The 12,639-nt window shown below is 36.1% G+C and overlaps 1 protein-coding gene and 1 long non-coding RNA gene across 2 annotated transcripts in view; one reads left to right on the plus strand and one right to left on the minus strand.

The window, feature by feature from the left end:
- LOC141505046 (uncharacterized) overlaps positions 1-12,639 on the plus strand; it is a 68,391-nt gene that overhangs the window by 9,849 nt on the left and 45,903 nt on the right. The gene's annotated exons all lie outside the window — the stretch shown is intronic.
- LKAAEAR1 (LKAAEAR motif containing 1) overlaps positions 1-12,639 on the minus strand; it is a 31,507-nt gene that overhangs the window by 3,306 nt on the left and 15,562 nt on the right. The gene's annotated exons all lie outside the window — the stretch shown is intronic.

Here is a 12,639-nt window from a genome sequence, read left to right on the forward strand (position 1 = left end):
GTGTCTATTTTGAGACACTTTGGAAGTGAACTGATTGAGTGGAACTAGTTTTTTTTCTTCTGGTTGATAACCCTAACCCCCCTCCCCCCTCTTTGACCAGCTCATTGATTTCAACCAGTGATTTCTTTGGTTTTGGGAGCTTCTGGTGAGGAACTTCTACCAATAGAAATCAGTGCCTGCTTAGTAATTTACAGTCTTAGAGAGTTGTCTAGAACACTGAGGAGAGATTGAGGGACTTGCCTAAGGTCACATAGTTGGTTTGGTAAAAGGGAGATTTAATTCAAGTCTTCTTGAGTCAGAGGAAGACTATAATATCCATGATAAAACCTTCCCCCCATTGTTTTCAAATAAAGGGAGGGTGAATTTCAAGGATCACCACAAATCATCTACTGATTAGGAAACTTCTTAATTGTCTGGAAGTGGTTTTGGGATTATAGACTGAAGTGGATAAAACCCCAGTTATTTGCAGCAATTTTCATAGAAGCTGAATCTCATTTGGGGTATATAAGAGGAGGACCTAGGAGGAATCATGTAATGTCCACAATTCAGGTGGGAACTCTATATAACATAAGGATGGGTTATTTTAGTATCAGTATAGTAGGGAATCTCGATGTAACAGGAATTTTTTTGGGGGGGACCAGTAGTTGACACATTGTAGAGACTTAATATGCTTGTTACCTTAATTTTACTTGAGTAAAATTTACAGAGTATTAATAGGTGTCAGACAAGTGATACAACTGGTATACTGTTAATCAATCTGACCTACATACTCAGAGGTGAATGCTGGTTATATGATAAGAATATGAATATATATATTATATATATAAATGGAGGAGTGGATAAGACTTCAGTAGGATGTGGGCTGCTCCTAGGAGTGATTATGAGTCTGAATTTAGAAAAATGTAAAGCCCTTGATGGGTTTGGGGTAGATAGAGGGTTTTTTTTGGTAGCATGGATCTCTTTGGTAGTCTGATGAACTCTTCTCACAATGATAATTGCATTTTATTTTTTAAAAATTATTTATTTTTCCTATTAATAGCAGCCCTGTTTATGGTGGCAAAGAATTGGAAATTAAGTGAATGTCCTTTAATTGAGGAATGGCTTAACAAACTGATATTTGTATGTCATGGAACACTATTGTTCTATTAGAAACCAGGAGGGATGAGAATTCAGGGAAGCCTAGAAGGATTTGCATGAACTGATGCTGAGTGAGATGAGCAGAACCAGAAAAACACTGTACACCCTAATAGCAACATGGGAGTGATGATCAACCTTGATGGACTTGTTCATTCCATCAGTACAACAACCAGGGACAGTTTTGGGCTATCTGCAATGGAGAATATCACCTGTATCCAGAGAATTATGGACTTTGAATAAAGATCAAAGACTATTACAGTCACATTAGAAAAAAAATATTATTATATAATTTTATTATCTTATACTTTATTTTTCTTCCTTAAGGATTTGATTTCTCTGTCATCACATTCAACTGAGATCAATGTATAACATGGAACCAATGTAAAGACTAACAGAATGCCTTCTATGGGGGGTGGGGGGGATGGAAGCAAGAATGGGGGAAAAATTGTAAAACTCAAAATAAAAAAATCTTTCTAAAAAAAAGAAAAAATTTTATTTTTCTAACTGAATGCAAAGAAAGTTTTCAACATTCATTTTTCTGTAAGTTTTGAGCTCTACATTTTCCTCCTTCCTTTCTTTCCCTTCCCCCTCCCCTTGACAATGAGTAAACTGATACAGGTCATACATGTACAACTATGTTAAACATATTTCTGTATTAATAATGTTGTGAAAGAAGAATCAGAACAAAAGGAAAAAATGAGACAGGGAAAAACCATAAAGCATAATACAAATTTTGAAAATTGATAATAAAATGCTTTGCTCTGTATTCAGACTCCATAATTTCTTCTCTGGATGTGGATGGAATTTTACATCACAAATCCTTTAAAATTGTCTGATAACAACAATGCTTTTAAATGCATGAAATATAGTACATAGTGAGGGAAATTAATATTATACTAATATATTAGCAACTAATAATTAATTGTGATCCATCCTTTTCTTTATATTTTCAATAAAGTTCCAACTCCTGTTAAAGTCTATCAGACTTTGAATGGACATGAGTGGTGAATGAGATTGCTGCTAGCCTTTAAGGGAGCATACCCTTCAATAAGACCCCATTTATCTGGCAGACATAATTTCTGTTTAGAGAATTCAGTCTGGGAAAATCTTTACCCTGGGGAAAGGAGCCCCTCTTCTTGGTCCCCTCCATTAGAATTTAGGGTTACTCAGATTGTGAAGGAGAAAATCAGCTTGAGAGATCTGGATGGAAATGACTGCTGAGTCTCATGATCTACCCACAATTTCAGCAGGAAGAGCTAAAGACTTGGCCCACCTTCTCATTAAATGTTCACCAATCAAGACTGGTTTTCACAGGAAGATTCCTTTTCATAAAGAATTCAAGGCATTTCAGGGTCTCCCTAGGTGTTTTTGGTTAGCGAGAGAAACCACTGGTTATCAATTTATTGATTACTGGTTAGCCTAATAAATAAATTTTTATTAATTACTCAGAAACTCTGTCTCTTGGGATTTTTATTTGTTTCAATAGGAATATGAAGAAAACCAATTCTATTCAACTATAATTATCAGAGTAAAAAAAAAAGGAAGCCAAGATGGCATAATAACAGCAGAGAATTGCCCAAGCTCATCCAAATTCCCCTCCAAACAATTTAAAAAACCCTCAGAACAAATTCTGGAATGGCAGAACCAACAAAAAGTTGGGGCAAAACAATTTTCCAGCCCAAAAGTGAGCAGGAAAGGTATATCTCACTGGGATTGTGAGAGTAGATTGAAGCTCAGTGCAGGCCATGCCCAAGCAAGGCAACAACAAGCATTTGGAGTGACTGAATAGATATCATTAGAGGTGTCTGGAGCTCTCAGCCTACAGACAGTCAGGGACTTGGCACTGAGAACAGAACTTGTTGCATTGCTCATATGAGGTTTCAGTTGTATTCCCAGGAAGAAGAATACAGCAATAGAGAAATAGGAACCCTGGTCACAATTTCAAGACAGAAAAGAATACTTGTGGTCACTCACAGACCAAAAGTACAGGCCAGAAGATATGTTACCTCACTTTTTCTTAGATCATACAACCTTGGAAATACTGAAAACTTACAGACCTCCAGAACTAACCAAGAAAATAGTAGAAGGAAAGATTGAAGCTGGGGACAAGGCTCCCTCTACTCTGGGAGCAGAGCCAAACTTTTACAGTTTAAAGTCAAGAAAAAGGCAGGAAAATGAGCAAATGACAAAAAAGAACCATACTATATTAACAAGAAAAGTTACTGAGGTGACAAGGGAACATTAAAACATAAACTCAGAAGGAGACAATAAAGTCAAAACATCTACATGAAGCCTCAAAGGAAAAATGTGAATTGGGCTTAAGGCCAAAAAAGATTTCTTGGAAGAACTCCAAAAAGATATTAAAAATAAGAAAATAAGAGTAACAGAGGAAAAATCAGAAAAAGAAATGAGAGCAAAAAAAGACAACAATGAAAAAAATGTTAATAATTGGTAAAGGAGACACAAAAAATACTACAGAAAATAATATCTTAAAAAAGTAGAATATGTCAAATGCTAAAAGATAAATAAAAATTCAATGAAGAGAAGACCTCCTTAAAAGCAGAACTGACCTAATGGAAAAAAAAATATACAAAAATTCACTGTAGAGGGGCAGCTAGGTGGTGCAGTGGATAGAGTACCTGCCCTGGAGTCAGGCATACCTGAGTTTAAATCCAGCCTCAGACACTTAATAATTACCTAGCTGTGTGGCCTTGGGCAAGTCACTTAACCCCATTTGCCTTGCAAAAACCTAAAAAAACATCGCTGTAGAAAAGAATAACTTAAAAGTATAATTGGTCAAATGGAAACAGAAGTATAAAAGATCCCTGAAGAAAATAATTCCTTAAAAATTAGAATTGGGCAAGTGGAAGCTAATGGCTCCATGGGACATCAAGAAATAAAACAAAATCAAAAGAATGAAAAAAAGAAGAAAATGTAAAATATCTCATTAGAAAAACAACTGACCTGGAAAATAGATCCAGGAGAGATAATTTAAGAATTACTGGACTGCCTAAAGGCCATAATTAAAAAAAAGTCTAGACATCATCTTTCAAGAAATTATGAAGTGATTATGCATACACACACACACACACACACACACACACACACACAAGATTACTTGCTATCTTAGGATGGGGGAGGCAAGATGGGAGGGAGAAAACATCACAAAAAATGAAAGTTGAAAACAATCTTTACATATAACTGGAAAAATAAATAAATTATTAAAAGAAAAAAAAGAAAACCATGAAGGAAAACTGTCCTGCTATTCTAGAATCAGAGGGTGAAATAGAATGGGAAAGAATAAGTAATTACCTCCTGAAACACATTCCAAAACAAAAACTCCCAAGAATATTATAGTCAAATTCCAGAGCTCTCAGGTCAAGGAGAAAATATTGCAAGGAGCCAGAAAGAAGCAATTCAAGTATCATGGATCCATAGTCAAATAGCACATGATTTAGCAGATTCTACATTAAGGGACTAGAGGGTTTGGGATACTGTATTCTGGAGGGCAGAGAAGCTTGGATTACAACCCAACAAAACTATAAGTAAATAAATAAACCATCAGGAAAAAAATGGATTTTTAATGAAATAGAAAACTTTCTAGCATTCCTGATCAAAAGACCAGTTGAATAGAAAATTTTGACTTTCAAATACAAGACTCAAGAAAAGCATAAAAGAGTAAACAGGAAAGAGAAATCATAAGGTAATCAACAAGGTAAAATTGTTTACAGTCCTACATGGGAAAATGATACTAATAATTCCTAAGAATTTCCTCCTTATTAGGACAGATAGAGGGAATTTACATAGATAGAGGGCACAGATGTGAACTGAATATGATGGGATGATATCTAAAAAAGTAAAATTAAAGTGTAAAAGAAAAATGCACTGGGATCAGGGGGAAGGGAGAGGTAGAATGAGGTAAATTATCTTCATAAAAGAAGCATTAAAGAATTTTTACTGTGGAAAGTGACATAAGGAGGTGGGGGAGAGCCCTTAAACCTTAGTTTAGAATCAGAATTGTCTCAAAGAGGGAATAATATACACTCTCATTTGGATATAGAATCTACTCTTCAGGGAAGTAGAAGGAGAAGGGGATAAGGAAAGGACTGATAAAAGGAAGGGCAGATTGGGGGAGACTGGTCATCAGCAAAACACTTTTGAGAAAGGATAGAGTGAAAGGAAAGTAAGAGTAGAATAAATAGGGGGAAATAGGATGGAAGGAAAAATCTACTATGAAAAAAATTTTTTGCATCAAGTTTCTCTGACAAAGACTTCAGTTCTTAAATACATAGAAAATGGAGTCAAATTTATTCCCTAAGTCATTTCCAAATTGATAAATGGTCAAAGGATATGCTCAGGCAATTTTCAAAGAAATCAAAGCAGTATATAGTCATAGGAAAAATATTCTAAATCACTATTGATTAGTGAAGTGCAAATTAAAACAACTCTGAAGTATCATCTTAAATCTATCAGTTTGGTTAATGTGACAGAAAAGGAAAATGCCAAACATAGAAGGGATGTGAGAAAATTGGGATATTAAAGCACTGTTGAGGTTGTGAACTGATCCAACCATTCTGTTGAGCAATTTTGAACCTATATCCAAAGGTTATATAAAACCATGCACTCCTTGTGCACTCCAGCAATATCACTCTAGATGTATTCCAAGATAAAAGGAACAGGGGGACCTTTATATACAAAAATATTTATAGCAGCTCTTTTTTGTTGTGTCAAAGAACAGGAAATTGAAGGGATAGTCATCAATTGGGGAGTAGCTGAATAAGCTGTGATAAAAGATCAGAATGAAATATTATTGTGCTATAGGAAACGATGAGCAGGATGTTTTCTGAAAAACCTGGAAAGAAATCAGATGCAAAATGAAGTGAGCAGAACCAACAGAATATTGTGCAGAGCAACAACAATAATAATACTGTGAATGTAATAATATTGTGAATGATTTAGCTATTTTCAGTAAAACAGAGATCCAAAAAAACTCCAAATGACTTAGGATGAAAACTTCTGTCCACCTCTAGAGAAAGAACTGATGAAATCTAATTTCAGATGGAAGCATACTTTAAAATAAAACAACTTTATTTTTATTTCTTTTTTGTTTTTTTTTGTCTGCATTTTCTTTTCCAACATGACTAATATGGACTTATGTATTACATAACTTCCCATGCAGTTATAAGCAACTATATCAAATTGCTTATTTTCTCAATGAGGGAACAGGGGAGGGAGAGAATTTGATATTCTAAATTTTAAAAAATGGATGTTAGAATTATGATTACAATTAATTGGAAAAAATATTAAACTAGTATAAAAAGTAAAACAAAATCAAGGTCACAGAACCTGAGGTTAGGGGAAGTTGAAGACTTGTTTGCCACTCAACCATAATTGACCTATCAGGGTCAATGATTTTGATGTGGTAGCTCAACATCCCTGAATCAGTGGTGTATATAAGCAGCACTACCCTGCATTTGACAGAAGATTAGGACCATACTCCTCCCCAGAACAGGACTTGCAGAAATGCCTCTATGGGTCCATCTGCAGTTCCTCTGTAGTGACATTCTGGGGTCATCTGGAAGGAGGAACTGTCAAATGGGAGTCTGGGAGTGGGACAGAATTGTCCTGAGGGGTGTGGTCTATTAAGGCTTGAGGGAAAACAAAGCAAATGACTTGACAAGCAAGATTTTTAAATCCAGAGATTCATCCCGGAGAAAGTCTCAGACTCCAGGAAAAAGAAGGTGTAACACCTATTGGTTTATAGTCTTTAGTAGAGCTTTGGAAATATAATGATAATAATAGCTAACATTTATATAGCAGTTATGATATGCTAGATATTGTTATAAGTGCTTTATAATTATTATCTCATTAAATAAAGAAGTAAGATGTAGAAAGATAGGAGACTGTCCAAAAGGATGAGCCAGATGATTTCTAAGGTCTTTTCCAGCTTCATATCCTACAGTCTTATGACTCTCTGGAAGAAAATTTATAGAGAATTATACAAGGATGCCCTTGAGCAGGCTCTGGAGACTTTTTGAAATGCAAAGCCATCAGTTCTTTAGGAGACAGTGGCCCCATCAAAGCACAAAAAGACAAGGAAGAATATCCTTTTGCCTTCACTAGGCCAGGGCTATTCAGAGCAGTAGACTTGACCCCCTCTTTCCCTTGTTCCCCCTCCCCCAAAGTAAAAATTGAAAATGACCTTTAAAGAGGTGATAACTTCTATCTAGTGGAGATAGAGAGGTGTAGTAAGTATAGGGAATAGGTATCCTTTCTCATTGGAAGTGGGAGCAAGTCCTGGGATGCTCTAGGAAGGGACTTTGAAGAGGAGCTGAAAGATGATCATGCTGGTATTTCTGACAGGTATTTAGGGGATGGAGAATTAGGGAAATGAAGGTGCTACCTCAGTGTTCAGATTGGCCCATAAGCAGGGCAAAGGCAGAGAGTCTAAGGCCAGGCAGCTTAGTACAATGGAAAAAGTAGAGGGTAGGAATACACTGTAGTCAGAGGACTTGTATTTACTTCTTGACTTTTCTATTGAATAGAGTCAATAGGAATTTATTAAATTATGATTGTATTATTATTATTATTTATGTCTTATGATCTACTATTGAGCAAGCCATTTAACTTTTCTAGATCTCAGCTTCCTCATATTGAAAATAAGGTTTTTAACTATCAGGGATTCTCAACATGGGAATTATGAACTTGTTCTTAAAAAGCAGTTATTTTAGCAACTATTTCATTTCTTTTGTAACCTGATACATTTTTGTTTGCATGTAAAAAAATTATTCTGGAGGGGGATGGAGTCAAGATGGCAGAATAATGGCAGGAATTCCCACAAGTTCTCCCCCAGACCACTCCAAATACCTTTAAATATCTAAATTCTAGAGTGGCAGAACCCACAAATGACTGAGTGAAACAATTTTCCAGCCCAAGACAACTTGGAAGATCTGCAAGAAAAGTCTGTTACACCAGAGTTAGAAAGGGCTATAGCACAGCACAAGCCTCGGTAGAGCAAACCACTTCCAGGCATCCAGGAACAGCCTACAGGTCTCCTGGGTCCCTGGGGAGGCCCCCTGATCTATGTTTTGGGAGTCACCTGTCAGGCAGTCACTTGGCAGGGAACCACCCCCCCAGCAGCTGCTTCCAGAGAGCTCAGTCCACAGATGATAAGGAGGATGGGGAGATTGCAAAGGTCTCTGCTATTCCTGAGGCAAGACTCTGTTGCTTTGTCTATATTTAGATCCAGGTCAGAGTCTGGGACCCCAATCTCAGAAAAGGGAGCTTTACTGCCATAATGGAACAGGAACTGTCCTCATGATTCCAGGGCAGAAAGGAGACTTGTGGTCATTTACACACCAGAGCTCAGGCTAGGAGAGCAGTCAGAGTCTATTGTAAGACCTTGGAAGAACTGAGATCCCGGTAGGGAGGTGATGTCCCTGAAAACAGCTGCAAAAATCCTCAAAAAACTTGGGATGGTGCACTCTCTACTCTAGAAGCAGAACTCCACCTTAACAAAGAGTGAAAATCAAGTCACAAACTGGGTAAATGAACAAATACCCGAAGAAAAATTCCACCAAAGACAATTCCTTTGGTCCTATGGAGGATCAAAATATGCATTCAGGAGATAACAAGGTCAAAGTTTCTGTATGCAAAGCCTCCAAAGACAAATATAAATTGGTCTCAGGCTTTGGGAGAGCTCAAAAAAGACTTTGAAAATCAAGTAAGGGAGGTAAAGGAAAAATTGGGAAGAGAAATGAGAGTGATAAGGGGAAAATCATGAAAACCAAGTTAGCAACTTGGTGAAGGAATTATAAAAAATTACTGAAGAAAATAACATCTTAAAAACCAGTTTGGGTCAAATGAAAAAAGCAATCCAAAAGGCCACTGAGGAGAGAATGCCTTAAAAAAGCAGAACTGACCAGATGGAAAAGGAGATACAAAAGCTCTCTGAAGAAGGTAATTCCTTAAAATGTAGAATGGAGCTAAGGGAAGCAGATCATTTTGTGAGAAATCAAGAAGCAATAAAACAAAACCAAAATATTGAAAAACTAAAGAAGAAAATGTGAACTATCTCTTTGGAAAACAACTGACTTGGAAAACAGATCCAGAAAAGAAAATTTAAAAATGACTAGACTACCTGAAAATTATGACCCCCCCCCCAAAAAAAAAAGACCCTAGACTTCATTTTTCAAGAAATTCTTCAGGAAAATTTCCCTAATATCCTAGAAGAAGTGGGTAAAATAGAAATTGAAAGAATCTACCTAACATCTCCTGAAAGAGATCCCAAAGTGAAAACTACCAGGAATATTATAGCCAAATTTCAGAACTTCCAAGTCAAGGAGAAAATATTGCAAGTAGCTAGAAAGAAACAATTCAAATATCATGGAACTACACTCAGGATAACACAAAAATTTAGCAACTTCTACATTAAGGACTTGAAGGGCTTGGAATATGTTACTTTGGAAGGCAAAAGAGCTTGGATTAAAACTAAGAATTGATTACAGCAAAACTAAGCATCCTCTTTCTGGGGAAAAATGGACATTCAATGAAATAGAGGACTTTCAAACTTTCCTGATGAAATGACCAGTTGAACAGAAAGTTTGATTTTCAAATACAGGATTCAGGTGAAGGATACAGAGGGTGTATGGGAAGGACAAATCACGAGGGTCTTAATGATCTTGAACTGTTTGTATATTCCTGCATGGGAAGATGATATTGATAGCTCATATGAATCTTCTCATTTATTAGGGCAGTTAGAAGGAGCATATGTAGACAACGCATAGGAGGGAGTTGAATTTGAAGGTAGAATATATTAAAAAGATTTAATGGGTGAAAAAGGAATGTATTGGGAGAAAGGGAAAGGAGAGGTAGAATGGGGTAAGTTATTTTACATAAAAGAGGCAAGGAAAAGCTTTTGCAATGAAGTGATAGAGGGGAAAGGTGAGGAGGAGTGAATGAGCCTTTACTCTTATTGTAAGTGTCTCAGAAAAGAAACAACATACACAATCAATTGGGTATAGAAATCTATCTTATGCAAGAGGAAAATAAGAGAGGGAAGGCATGAGAGAAAGAGGATGGCGGAAGGAAGACAGGTATAGGTGACAGAAGAGAGGGAAGATTGTGGGAGAGGGTAGTCAGATACAATATACTTTTGAGGAGAGACAGGGAGAAAAGAGAAAGAGAATAGAATAAATGAGGGTAAGGAGGAACAGGATGGAAGGAAATTCAGCTAGCAATAGTAACTGTGGGAAAAATATTGAAGCATTTTCTTGGATGGACTTATGATAAAGAAAGAGCTGATGGTGTCTACAGAGAAGCATACTTTTTTCACTTTATTTTTTCTTGAGGTTTCTCTTTATTTGTGGGGAGGGGAATTATAATACATATATTCCATACCTCCCAGGTTTGTTGCAAAGAAAGTGTTTTTTAAAACTTTAACTTTCTATAGAAATAATAGTAAATGGTTACATATTAACAATAATCAATATTTCTACATACCAGTCATGTCCACAGAGCTTCAAAACCAAGGTGTTAGAAAGAGTTTAAGATTAGGGGTCCCTTCAAATTCAGGTTCTGTGAAATCATCTAATAAAACTTTTTCATTTTATATATTAGAAAACATGTCTAAAAAAGCTTAGGATTTTGCCATTTTCATACAAATAGCAGAATTTCATGATTGTTTTCTCAGTCTACCAGGTTATTAAACTTGGTATCAACTTGGACACTTTGCTGTCTATTATCCTCTTATGTCCTAAGTCATAAAATTCGGTTGTTTTTACTACTACAACATATTTCCTCACCTGTCCCCTCCCTTCACCCCTTAGGAAACAATTATAGTTTAAACCTTTGTGGTCTAACAGGTCGTTCTGTCTATGGCTGATCTCTTCTATAGTCTATTCCTTACCCTGCTGCCTGGGTAATCTTCCTAATGCATTACTCTGATAATGCTTCTTTTACTCAATAACTTTTGCTGAGGATAATGCCAGTTGTCTGGGCTTGAAAACTAAAGTGTCATCTTTGAATTCTCATTTTCTCTCACTAAGGCCTCTGATCCTTTCTCCCTCAATTTGTTCTGTTGCCAAGTCTGTAGCATCTCTTGACTGTGCTTCCTTCTCTCCTATGATACTGTCAGAACCCTGGTATAATCCCTTATATCCCTCATTCCTATACTATTGCTATAATCTGCTGGTTGGTCTTCCAAGTCTGTCCCCATTCCAAACCATTCTTTATTCAGACATCAGAATGATATTCCTAAAGTATATGTCTGACTGCATCAGATTCCAAATCCCCACTTAGCAAATGTACATGGTAACCTATCACCTCCAGGATCAAATAGAAAATTAAATTAAAAAAACCTCTATTTGGCTTTTAAAGCTCTTTATGATTTGTTCCTCCCCTTTCAGTCTTCTTACATCTTTTTTTAAATTGTTTTTTTTTTGCAAGGTACTTGAGTTAAGACTTGCCCAAGGTCACACAGCTCAATAATTACTGTGTGAGGCTGGATTTGAACTGAGGTCCTACTAACTGCAGGGCCATTGCTCTATCAATTGCACCACTTAGCTGCACCTAGTCTTCTTACATCTTACACCCCTTTGTATGCTTTGATCCAGTGATACTTGGCTTCCTTGCTATTCTTTGAACAAGTCAACTCCCTCTTTCTACCTTGGATGTTTTCACTGGCAATCTCCTGGGCCTGGAATGCTCTCTCTCTCTCCTCTCTGACTCCTGACTTTCCTGTTTCTCTTCAAGTCCATGTTAAAATCTCATTTTCTGCAATCCTCCTTAATTCTAGTTTCTTTCTTTTTTTGGATCACTTCCAATTTATCCCATATTTAGTTTATTTGTACATAGTTATTTGCATATATGTAATCTCTCTTATTAGGGCTGAGATGTTATTTTTCCTTTTTTTTTTGGTATCTCCAGTTCTTAGAATAATGCCTAGTATATAGCAGTTGCTTAATAAAGGTTTATTGATTTGTTGACTGACTTTAATGGTTCTTCATTTCAGGATGAATAGATCATAAACCTTGATTTTGATATTTTTAGGCCCCTCATATATATATATATATATATATATATATATATATATTTTTTTTTTTTTTTTTTTTTTTTTTTGCAAGGCAAATGGGGATAAAAGGCTTGCCCAAGGCCACACAGCTAGGTAATTATTAAGTCTCTGAGGCTGGATTTGAACTCTGGTACTCCTGACTTCAGGGCTGGTGCTCTATCCACTGTACCATCTAGCTGCCCCACCCTTCATACTCTGACTATAAATAATACTATTTTCTTTCACTCATTCAACATTATAGGAAATATGGCATACTCTTGTTTTGCCCTTTATTATCTTAATGTCTTTTCTCATGCCTAAAATACACTACTTTGATTCTATAGCTATCTTTGTTAGATTTATTTAACTCTAAAACTTCTTTTTTATACTCTTACTATGTATTTTTGTAAATCAATTAATTTTTGCTGTGCCATTTAGAGAACACAAGTTTA

This window comes from Macrotis lagotis, chromosome 1 (genome assembly GCF_037893015.1).
Source record: "Macrotis lagotis isolate mMagLag1 chromosome 1, bilby.v1.9.chrom.fasta, whole genome shotgun sequence".
Classification (NCBI taxonomy): domain Eukaryota; kingdom Metazoa; phylum Chordata; class Mammalia; order Peramelemorphia; family Peramelidae; genus Macrotis; species Macrotis lagotis.